The following is a 12,446-nucleotide window of genomic DNA, read 5'->3' as shown; positions in this document are numbered from 1 at the left end:
CATATACATTTACTCCTATACAATTTTAAAACTCTTCATTTAGCGCCCTCCCCATTCCACCAAGGTCCTGTGGGTTATAGTGTACGAAAGCTTTATTCTACATGTCAATTTCTTAAGGATGCTTGCATATTGATTTCATTTAAGAAATAAACTTCATTTTTGAAAATACGTTAAGGTACCCACTGGACATTTCACGCCAGAATACTTAAAGGGGTCTGAAAAACGACATGAAATTATCGCCAGGGTCTGCCATTGGCCAAAACAATCACATGTATAATAACTAGCCAATTATAAAAACCAGTACTATTTCTACCACCACCATTTTTCACAGTGATGGATGATGACCACTGATACCTCCGATGTTTCCGAGCCCGATGTTTATTCACTAAGTCTAATGCATTATGAATAAAACTTCGAGAGCAATATCTCCCAAACTAGAGAGAGTACCATCGCCATTTGTATACAGTGGTGGGAGTTGACCACTTAACAATTCTTCCAAATTGCTATCACCAATTCTTCACAGTAGTTGGAATTGCTTACTATCATCCTATCTTTAAAAATTCAGAGTCCGGAGTTAGAGGTCTTCAGTGTTTATGAACCCGATGTTTATTCACTAATGTTATGCGTTATGATTAAAACTTAGAGGCGGATCTCCAGAACCAGAGATAACACCATCACCATTTCTTTAAAGTATTCGGAGATGACCACTACCACCTTTTCTTCCAAAATATCAGGCCCCGCGGTTGGGGTCTTTGATATTTTCGAGCCTGATGTTTACTCTTTAAATGTAGTGTGTTATTAATAATTTAAACAAATGTATGGGCGTATCTCCACTATTTGAGATAGTACCATTACTATTTTTTTTTTTACAGTGGTGGTAGTCAATCGCTATAACTCTACCCTAAAAATTCCAGGACCCGAAGTAAGGGTCTTTGATGTTTCGGAACTCAATGTTTTTTCCTTAAGTGGAATATATGTTTTACAAAATTAGAGGGGCAGATTCCCAAAACTAAAGACAACACCATTATCAGTTTTTCGCATTGGTGGGAGTTTACCACTATCACCCTACCCTAAAAATTTCAGGCCCTGTGGTAGGGGTCATCGATGTTTCGGAACCCGATGTTTATTCATCAGATATAATGTATTGGTGATAAAACAATTGAGAGGCGGATCTCCAGAACCAGAAAGAGTTGTCACGATTTTCACAGATGTTAAAGGTAATCACTAGCATCCCACCCCCACCCCACCCCCAAAATTCAGGCCCCGAAGTAGCGATCTTCATCGATGTTTTTGTGCCTGATGTTTATTCACCAAGAGTAATGTGTTATTGATAAAAGTTGGAGGGGGGGATCTCCACAATAAAAGCAATTATCATCATCATTTTTACACAACTATGTTAGGGGACCACTATAATCCTACCCTAAAGATTTCAGGCCCCGGGGCCTTCGATGTTTCCGAATCCGACGTTTAATTACTTACAGTTATATGATATGCATAGAATTAGAGAGGTGGATCTCCACAACCAGAGAGAGCATCATCACTATTTTTTCACAGTTGTAGGAGTTTACCACTAATATGTTACCATTAAAATTTCAGGCCCCGGGATAGGGGTCTTCCATGTTTCCTAACCCGATGTTTATTCAATAAATGTAATGTATTATGAATGAATATCGAAGGGGATCCCCGTAGCCAGAGATAGAACCATCACTATTTTTTCACAGTGGCGGGAGTTACTCAGACCAGTTAAAATGTACACTTATCCTTAAAATTCCAGTCTGATTTTTTTTTACGTTGAACTGCTAAATTGCGAAAAGTGAACTGTGAACCGCGTTTCAAAATATTATTGCAGGGCGGCACTTGACTTTTCCTTCGCCAAGCGCATGGAATCAAAAGTGAAAGGCACGGGTCTTTCGTATATGATCTTAAACGCGTCTAGCAATAGAAATAATAATGTCTCTTTCGTATATGACCTGAAAAACGTAGCTCCTATGGCACTGTAAATGTTGGCACGATAAAGAATCCTCATTGCTCAAATTGAATTCCTCAAATTGAGTTCCCTGTATAGGTAAACATTTGCGGTTCTTCACCTTCAACTGGTGACGTCTCTATATGAGTGGAAAATTACCGAATACGTATAACAACATAAAAAGTAACAAAACTCTAGGATCAAGATTATAATTTTTATGGCTGCTGGATTCAACGCAGACAATGTTCTGTACTTTCACTCCTGGGATCAGACACGCGCATACGATATGTTTATTCTTAGCCCACTCGGATCAGCCTTTCGATTTTAATCGAGTGTTGCATATAAGTACAATATGTAGGTTTAATGTAATATGTGGTCCTATGACGCCAAACCTATAGTTGTTTAGATGTGTTTGATGAAATTGTTTCAAGTATTTGTGCCTGGATTTAACAACTGAATAAACTGATAGTCTATATGTGACCAAAGGTTTGCTATATATAGATATAATTAAGTAAATGAATTAACTGTGAAAAATAATCCTACCACTATTGCAATAAAGTACCGTATTATACTAGACCAAGTATTGACTCGTGGGCTGCAAAATGGACAGACATATATACACATATTCAAACATCTAGACACACAATTTTGATTTCTGCATACTCCAAATCTTATTTTACGAGAGGAAAAGTGATGAAATTTCTTCACCATGAGTTCTTCATCTGTTTGGAATTGTCAGGATAAATGCCTTCTTTGTCCCGTTTCCACACTGTAAAAGAATAGATAAGAAGTGAAAACAAAGGAAATTACCTATTAGTAAAGTTTTTCAATTCATATATTTCTTTCTTTTGTATTTGCACAGAAATTCAATTCCGAGTCATCGAAGTCATTTTGAAGTCAAGATAATTATTGCGCTGAGTTGGTTGGAGAAATAGTTTAAAACCTAGAAATTAAAATCATCATTTGTTGAAAATGTTGCTGGTATGAACAGAGCAAACAAATAAATTACGCCCATTACCATGTCGCATTACTTTTATAGTCCTATGAATACCTTTTGAATCATAAGTTTTACTAGAGAGGATTATCATGAAATGTTATTAGAAGAGACTGTTTATACATTAAGGTACTCCATCCTTATAAAATGTCATAGGGCTTTGCAAAATCTTTGTATATTATAGAAACACATATTTTTGTTAGAATAGAGAATTTTATTCAATGAGTAGAATAAAATAAACTTTGGCAAACTTTTCGATTCTGAAAACGTTTACTTTTCTTACAAATAGTTGATTATCTACATTGAAAATGTTCTCAAAGGCAATAACTCTATACTGATACATGTCGGGCAACATTCGACCTACTGACAGATTGTATTTGCAAATAAGATCATTATAACGACCATAGGATTTCAAAATGCTGACTTCAAACGAGACTGTTGAAACCTCTGTATCATGAACTTATTTATCAGAAGCTTGCCTCGATTTGAAAATTTATGATACACAAAACATTCTCGCGCGTATCGAATTAGTTGAGGATATAAATATCATATGCAGGTGATAATGGAATATTGTTACTTATATATATATATACAGAGAGAGAGAGAGAGAGAGAGAGAGAGAGAGAGAGAGAGAGAGAGAGTTAACGATGGAGAAGCTAATCAAAAAGCATTCCATTGACCATAAAGTTAAGTTGTCAGTCTGTCGTTGATTTTCAATAAAATATCTAAATATGAAGCAGATATGAAAGACTGGTATCTTTTATTTCACGTTCAAGTTCACAGGGATATATGGAATCGACTTATGAATGAAAATACACAGTGTCAATAGATAAAACGTCGTCGATGTATCTACAATGTTCATCTTTAGTTAAGGCCACAGCAAGAAATTTTTCCTTCTTATGTAGAAACTTTTGGAAAAAAAATTTGCCTCAAAAGTATAGAAAAACAGGTCGGCTAATAAAAGAGTACAATTCGTGCCCAAGGATATTATTACAGATTGTTGGAAGACTTAATCAACAAAGACCACATAGATATTATCAATGAGGAACCCAGGTATCTTTTTAATACCTGCTTCGGTGAATCATACTTGTGTTTAACAAAGTAATTTTTATATGACTGATCACGAAATACGAATATATCCGTGTTACTTTTTATTGATGAAACCAACTGTTGTTATTTTAACCAGTTTTTAGGTCACCTGAGTAATCTCGGGTGACTTATTGCAATTGGTTGTCGTCGTGCGTCGTCCGTTAACAATTTAATATTTTTAATTCTTTATAGCTACTATTCAAATTGTTTTCAAATTTGGTATAAAGCATCTTTGGGACAAGAGGGACATATATTGTACATTTCAGGACTCCTGCACCCCTGGGGCAAAAACTGCCAAAATTGACCAATTCTAAACAATCTTCCCTACAACTGCAAAGTGTAAGACAAACTAACTGATTATTGATGTAAAACTGCTAGGCCTCTACCAAAATTGCAAAATTCATAATCCCCGGGGTAGAGGTTCTGACCCCAGGGCGGGGCCAAACTTGGTATATAGTGTTTATGTGTAAAACACTTAAATAACATCTTCTTTAGTGCTATTAATACTAAATTGAAACTAGATGGATCTTTAGAAAGTTTGCCAAAATTGTAAATTTGATGATACAAGGGGTAGGGGTTTTGGTAGAATGGTGGGACCAAAATGGTCAGCTATCAAATGTGTGAACAATTTGTAACTTCTCCTTGATAAGTATAATTCCAATTCCTTTCAAATTTGGTATGAAGCATTGCTAAGACAAGGGGGACAAACATTGTAAAATTCAGGATTAATTCGTTAGGGCAAATACTGCTAAAAATTGATGAATTTTCAAAAATCTTCTCTGCAATCGCACATGTGTAAGAAAAACTAAACTAGGAAGAATTGTTTTAGCACACTAAAATGATCCCCTCTCCTTCCATTTTCCATAGTTTTAACAAAAAAATTAGGGATCGTCTTTAAAGTGGAAAATTAAGACATAACATTCGCCTATATGTATACGAGCCTCAAACAAGGAACAGTGTTGTGAACATATGATAGTAAATTAAGCTTCCCAGCATACCAAATATCAAAGGCCTATGTCAAAAGACAAAAACTTATGGTCCAGCCAAAAAATTGTTCTAAAATTTTTATTATTTGTCATTTACATCAAAGGTCAAAATCAAAGGTCATCAAAAAATGGCACGCGACACTCTGCGACACTCTGTCTTATCATGGTATACCCACATACCAAATATCAAAGGCCTATCCCCCAAAATCTATTTGACCTTTAAATAAATGGCCAAAGGTCATCAAAATGACACTGACATACTGTCTTATCATGATATACCCACATACCAAATATTAAAGGCCTATGTCAAAAGACGCAGTATTAAGTCTTCCCCGGAAGACATGTGTCGCCTGCTAGTTGATTCTATATGTAATATATCACGTATAATGTTGAAAAAGTAAATTATTCAAATGGTTTTTGTCAGTTTAATACTCCTTTTAAAGGTTTTGAGAATTACTAAACATTCTTTAACGATAACTTAATTGAAATTGAAAGATGAGACATTATTATGGAATGAAATTTTTGGGAGAATCTGTTTGAAATTAAGACATTTATTAAATGTAGACTGAATGAAAACATATGTTTGAAAATAAGTATCAACCTGTTACTGTGCTCTTCAAGACAATGGTAATAACCATAAGTAATTATCTGTTGAGTTTACTGCTTAGTCTTGTTGTCTTTTTATATATCCAATTTACTGTTTCTCAAGAAAAATCATAATTAGTGCTGTTCTGAAATCACATATACTGTCCTTCAGTATGGGAATTACAAATACTGTCCTTTTGTACATAAAAATACTGTCCTTCAGTTAATCAGAAAATAAAATCTTCAGCAAAAAAATTTTTTGCTGTAAAAAATTCTAAGTCCCGGCAAACAGGAAGTTGATAAGCGACAGATTCGAAAATGTCTTACACAATACAGTTGGCCACACTGATGCTCTGTGCCAAATATCAGGGAGTTGCCCCATGTGGTTCTTGAGAAAACTGTGACAGAAATTTTTTGTGACAACGACGACGCCAGACGACGACGCAGGACGACGCAAGACGACGGATAGTGATCCCTATATGTCGCCACTGCGTGTAACGCAGGCGACACAATAAAAAAGTTATGGTCCGGACATAAAAATGCCCCAAAAAGTCTATTGATTGACCTTTACATAATAGGTCAAGGTCAAAGGTCATGAAAAATGGTACGCGACACACTGTATTCTCATGGTATAGCCATATACCAAATATTAAAGGCAAATGTCAAAAGACAAAAAAATTATGGCCCGGAAAAACAAAACTTTGTATGAGAAGAAGCGGAAGAAGAATTCACACTAAAACAATATGTCTCCTTCTGGGAAGGGGATACCTAATGCATAGTGATGTCGAATAAGAAGGATTCTATAAAAATTGTAAATTTCATGATCCCCGGGATAGAGGTTCTGACTCCAGGGTGAGACCAAACCTTAGTATTATATAGTGTATATGTGTAAAACGTCTTTAAAAATAATATCTTCTTTAATATTATTGATACTAGATTGAAACTAAATATTATTATTATTATTATTTATTATTTACAGTATTTATATAGCGCATTATATAATACTCTAAGCACTTTACATTAAAACAACAATAAAATACAATTATATTGTATAACGAAATGATTATCTCGACATTACCGAACGCGTTAGAACGAGATAAATAACTCGTTATAACGAGGTAACTTAATTATCTCTTGTTCCCGAAATCTAAGATTACTTTTAAAACAGGTTTTAAATAGCTATAGAAATCGTCCATAACAGAATTGAACATTTCAATGCCCTCGATATCGAAGATCAAGGGGCATAATGTGTTTGTCCTGTATCAGTGTCTGTCATTCTGTTCAAAACTTTTTCATTGCTCACAAGTGTTGAATGGTCGAGTTATAGGGCTCTAATATTTCATAGCTGCATTTCTTGTAACAATACCCTTCTATTTTGTTACAAAAGCATTTGACCTTCTGACTTTGACCTTGGAGTTTGACCTAGTTTAATCATATTAACGTGGGTAATATCTTCTGAATAATTCAAAGTAAGGCTTTCATATTTTGTGGACAAAGTCCTCATAACAAGACCTATATACACCCTAATTTCTTAAAGTGTCGAATTTAAAAAAAAAAAAAGACACAAGGCCAAAAGAAATTCATAAAGCATTAACAAGGCCACGTCACTGTTGTTATTAAGGCACTGACAAGGCCACATCACTGTTGATCATTTAAACTTCAAATTTTCGACGCAACTCGCGTCTTTATCAAGAGACATATAGACAGGGGTTTCGTGGAATTTGTAGCAGTTTTAAGATGAGTTTTGTCGGTTAGGTTGAAATTGGTCAACTACTTTATTGTGCAGATTTTCCCAAAAAGCTAGTGACACTTAGCTAGAATTGAATATACATTTTAAAACAATTTTCATCACGATTTGAAAAACCCAACCAGTGCTCCTGGAAGTGTACAGTATGCATGTGGTTGTTTATTTAATGGTTTAGCAATTCAATACAACCACCTGTATTTTTTCAATACATACTTTCTATTCTGGTATTGTACTCCTTCAGGCGCTCCTTTCTCATCTCACGTTCACGTTCTGTGCTCTGTAAACTGTTTTCTTTGTTAACTGCTTTTGCTGTAAAGAGTACGTTACAGAGCATTTAGGGTTGCTCACTACACTAAAGCTTATACTATGTATGACACCACGTCACAAGATGGCGATTTAAATGTTTTGTAAAATTATTTGGATCGATCGATTTGTTTGTCTATCATCGTAGCTCAGTGGTTAAAGCATTGGGCTGGTGAACCACAGATCTCAAGTTCAAATCCCCCAGAATCTTTTATTCATATGTGTTGAAATAAAAAAAAATTTGAAAATCATGTTTTTATCCAAATTTGAATATATATTTTTTGCCTCTTTGGCATATATACTTATTGTATATGCAAGGTGAAGATAACGAACAGTGATCAATCTCATAACTCCTACAATCCATACAAAATAGATAGTTGGGCAAATACGGACCCCTGGACACACCAGAGATAGGATCAGGTGCCTAGGAGGAGTAAGCATCCCCTGTTGACCGGTCACACCCGCCGTGAGCCCTATATCCTGATCAGGTAAACGGAGTTATCCGCAGTCAAAACCAGTGTGCCAAGAACGGCTTAACAGTCGGTATGAATCACGTCAGACAGCATTGACCCAATGATTGGTTGTATTGACGAACTATATCGTTATAACGACCATAGAATTTGCAAAATGCTGACTTCAATCGAGACTGTTGAAATCCCTGTACCATCAACTTGTTTGTCAGTAGCTTACCTCGATTAAAAAACTGACTATACGCAGAACAAGCTCTTGCATATCGAATCAGTTGAGATATATAAACACCATATGCAGGTGATAATGGAATTTTGCTACATATATATGGGAAGTTGACGATGGAGAAGCTGAAATCATCCCGTTTGTCATACAGTTGAGTTTTCAGTTTGCCGTTAATGTCTACTTTCAATAAAATATCTAAGTATGAAGCAGAAGTGGACGACTCTGTGGTGTCCTTTATTTCGAGCTCACAGGGATATATCAAATCGACATATGAATGAAAGTTGTTATTGCTAATAAACAAAATGTCATCGATATATCAAAATGTCGAATTCAAGGCCACAGCGATATATTTTTTCTTCTCACGTACAAGTTTTTGAATAAATTCTGCTTCATATGAATATAGAAACAGGTCAGCTAACAAAGGAGCACAATTCGTGTCCATGGGAATTCCAACAAACTGTTGGAAGACCTGATCACCAAAGACCACGAAGATATTGTCAATGAGGAACTCTAGCATATTTTTATTTCAATTTCAGAGTACTTTTGCGTGGAATCACAGTGGTGTTTAACAAAGTAAGGTTTTGAATGACTGATCACTAGATATGAATATTTCCGTTTCCCATTTTTGTTGAAGAAGCAACTGTCTATGATATCAAAAAGTCTGGTCTTTAATTTATCGTGAGGAATGGTCGTGTATAGTGTTGAAAAGTCATAGGTTTTAATGTTATTGATTCGGGAAAAATTCTGCGATTTCAAGTTTACTAAAAGTTCTTTAAAAATTTTTACAATCCACATTTGGTTAACACCACTTCTGGCATATGTAGTCGCACAGTAAGTTTGAAGTTTCACCTTCACAGCTGTTAATATTTTCGTGAGGAGCAAAGATAGGAGCTTGGTAGAGCACTTACTGGATCCAGCAATGTATCTTTGTTTGTAAGGGTTTTTATACAGTTTAGGAATCCAGTATAGGTACGGTAACTCATATTCAATCGACCCATTGACTGGGATGTTAAATGTGTCTAAAACTGAAGCATGGTTTTGAAGAATTTCTTCTTTTGAAAGGGCAGTTGGAGTAAGTACGATTACCAAAAGTGGAATTAATGCCAAGTCCGTTGAAAATACAGTTGTAATAATGAGCCTTACAAACAAAGACAATGTTGTTACTAGCTTTGTCAGCTGGAACCAAAACATATTCCTTATGTAACCTATCTAATTCTTTTATCACTTCTGATTTACTAAACACAGAAGGATAGATGGTACGTACTTTTGTTTTCATATGTCGAATGCGGGATTTTGATATTCCTCTTATGCTTTTAACCCATTCTGACAATGTATCAAGTTCTTTTTCATCATATCTTTTATGATTAAATCAATTCGTACTGATTTGAGAAACTATTTCTGGGTGTAGTGAGCGGCCTTAAGAATTTACAATTGTATGGCATGTTAGTGATTACTTGAACGCTAGGAATACGTGTTAAGAAAACTATCAGGAAGTTGACAGGAACCCTCTACTCGTTCTCCTATACCAGAATTTGAAATATTTGCTTGAATTTCCGTTTACGTTTTTTAAGACTCAGTATTTAACTTGTCTATTTGTTTCTATTTATTGCGTTTGTCAAATTTCATAAAACTGATTAGGTTGCTGCTGAGGTTTGGCAAAGAATACATGTAGATTGAGACCTTGGTGTGCGAGAATTCTCTCTAATTTGATAATGTGACAGTATATATATATATATATATATATATATATATATATATATATATATATATAATTGTATAGTTGCATCAAATTGAACATTAATTATCTATAATTTCGAACATGTACTATTCAGTCAAATATCGCAAGCAATATCCAGACATGAATTATGTATACACCAAACCAAAGCAAACCAAGTTCCCATGAAACTTTATTGAAGAAATTGTTTGAATCTAGGTCATTCAAGGGGGGGGGGGCGGTATTTCACCAAAAAATAAAGACATCTAACCAGTCCCGATATCCTAATATTTTAAACTCTCGCTTCGCAGCCGGAGGATCATGGGTTCGATTATTGATCCCGGCGAAGCGTCCAACCTATATTATCTGGAAAATCAATGTTCCGTGTTATGGTAGACATTGACACGATGAATAACTCGGACTTTACGCCCTTAAGCACGATGATGATATATTTCATTTTTACAACTAAAACCTACTACATCACTACTTAACAGAGCATATTTGTAAAAGTGACTTTTCACCAACAGCTGTGGATGTTTCTTTATCTTTATACGTGAAAAGTTATCGAATTTGAAAGATAGAGACTGTTCGTACGAGTTGACGGGTTTTGTGGCTTTATTGAATTATCAATATTCAGAGAAATCGAAAGTAGATACATGGATATTTTATGAAATTTTGTATGTTCTACTTCTGACAACAAGAAATATGGATAAAATCTCTCGTGATATCTGACTTTTTTTTCCATTCTAAAACGTAATATTTGATGTTTAAGAGAAGAGACATTATTTGTCGAAATGCGCATCTGGTGCATCCAAATTGGTACCGTATACGTTTTACATTGTAGAATACAAAATTTTATGTTTGATATCAAAATATAAATATCTGAGATTAGAAATACCTGAAAAATACCAAAAAGGGCAGCTTATAAACCTTAAATGTATTAAGACAAAACCAAAATGTGTATGTCAAACACATCGAGGGAGAGTGACTGTGTGATACAGATGTCGAAAATGAAAACTAAAGACGCAAGAACAGGCAGACTAACTGACATACACATCCCCTGACTTACATTAGCTAAGACGTCTGAAACTGAATCAAACCATATATTTTATACATATCATTTCATTCTACTTACCAGTTGCGTTTGAATGCTGATTTGGTGATTTAAATTCGGGATATCTCTCTGGAAAAACCATTCTCTGTCCATCACTGCATACGCCTGATTAAATAAAAAATATTGTATTAATATTATTGTGAGGAGCGAGAAACTGTCAAAATTTAAAAGAGTAGTAATGTTCGCAAATCCCATTAGTATCAATTTCACGATAGCTAAGTGGAAATTCAATTGAGTGTCAGATTTATAAACATATACATGTACAAGAGAAACCGTTGCTGTTTCCAAGTTATCACAAAATGTATGGCTACAAAATGTAACAGCACGTCATACACTAAGGGAGTTGAACTACGTATGCAGGTAGATATATGTTCAATCTTCCTTTCTCGCCACAAAAACGCCGCGCAGTGATTTTTTATGGATACTTTAGGAAAGGTTCTGTGTGGGCTGATTTACTCCTTTGAGCACTCTGAATAAGCATCGACTGTACAATATTACTTGAAATTTCTTTCATGTATTTAATGTTGATAATTAAGTTGAAAGTAAATGCATTTATATCAATTTTGCCCATTCTGTGTGTCATATTGAGATCAAATTAACATTTATATAAAAACTGTCGTAGCATAAGATAGACGTGACACAACTGATGATTTACCTAATCTATAATTCCAAAACAAACACCGTGGCGCGGTACAACTTTGTATCCTCTCATGCTTAATGCAAAAATTAAATGCTTAAGATTCAATGCTATGCATATTTCTATACATTTCATTATTTTAGGTTATGACATCATTGATTTGTAAAACAAATCAGCGTGAATGAACTAGAAAGAATGACTCGTCATCTAATTAGTGAGGACATGAATGGTTTAACGAGATTTCACTATATCTATCTGCTATACAATTGCGGATGTCACTTATCTTTATGAGTGGAAAATCATCGAATGAGACGTACAGACACTTTGTAATTATTTCTTTTTATGCACTAGAATGTTTACACGAAGTTGACAAGTCAGTGTATTTATCGAGAAATATGACATATCGACAAAACATACTTGTTACGTTGCATACATTAATTCATCAAATACTTTATTCCATTCTGAATGGGATTGGGTAGCAGGAGTTAGCCTTCTCTCTAACTATCATGATTGGATACATTTAATGACTGACCCATTGTCAGCAGGAACTATTTGCAATATTGTGTTCCTTTAAAGAATATGATTCATTTTGTACGTACCCCCTTATACCCTACACCT

The 12,446-nt window shown here is 34.8% G+C and overlaps 1 long non-coding RNA gene across 1 annotated transcript; it reads right to left on the bottom strand.

Moving 5' to 3' along the window:
• Positions 1 to 2,170: 2,170 nt before the first annotated feature.
• On the bottom strand, positions 2,171 to 11,297 carry LOC125681043 (uncharacterized). Its single transcript, XR_007372140.2, has 3 exons — positions 11,213 to 11,297; positions 7,581 to 7,676; positions 2,171 to 2,735 (listed from the first exon to the last, which is right to left on the bottom strand). It is a non-coding gene; the product is annotated as an uncharacterized LOC125681043 (long non-coding RNA).
• Between the last annotated feature and the right edge of the window lie 1,149 nt (positions 11,298 to 12,446).

Source organism: Ostrea edulis, chromosome 2, assembly GCF_947568905.1.
Source record: "Ostrea edulis chromosome 2, xbOstEdul1.1, whole genome shotgun sequence".
Classification (NCBI taxonomy): Eukaryota; Metazoa; Mollusca; class Bivalvia; order Ostreida; family Ostreidae; genus Ostrea; species Ostrea edulis.
The sequence above is the reverse complement of the archived record's forward strand: the minus strand, read 5'-3'. Positions and strand labels throughout refer to the sequence as shown.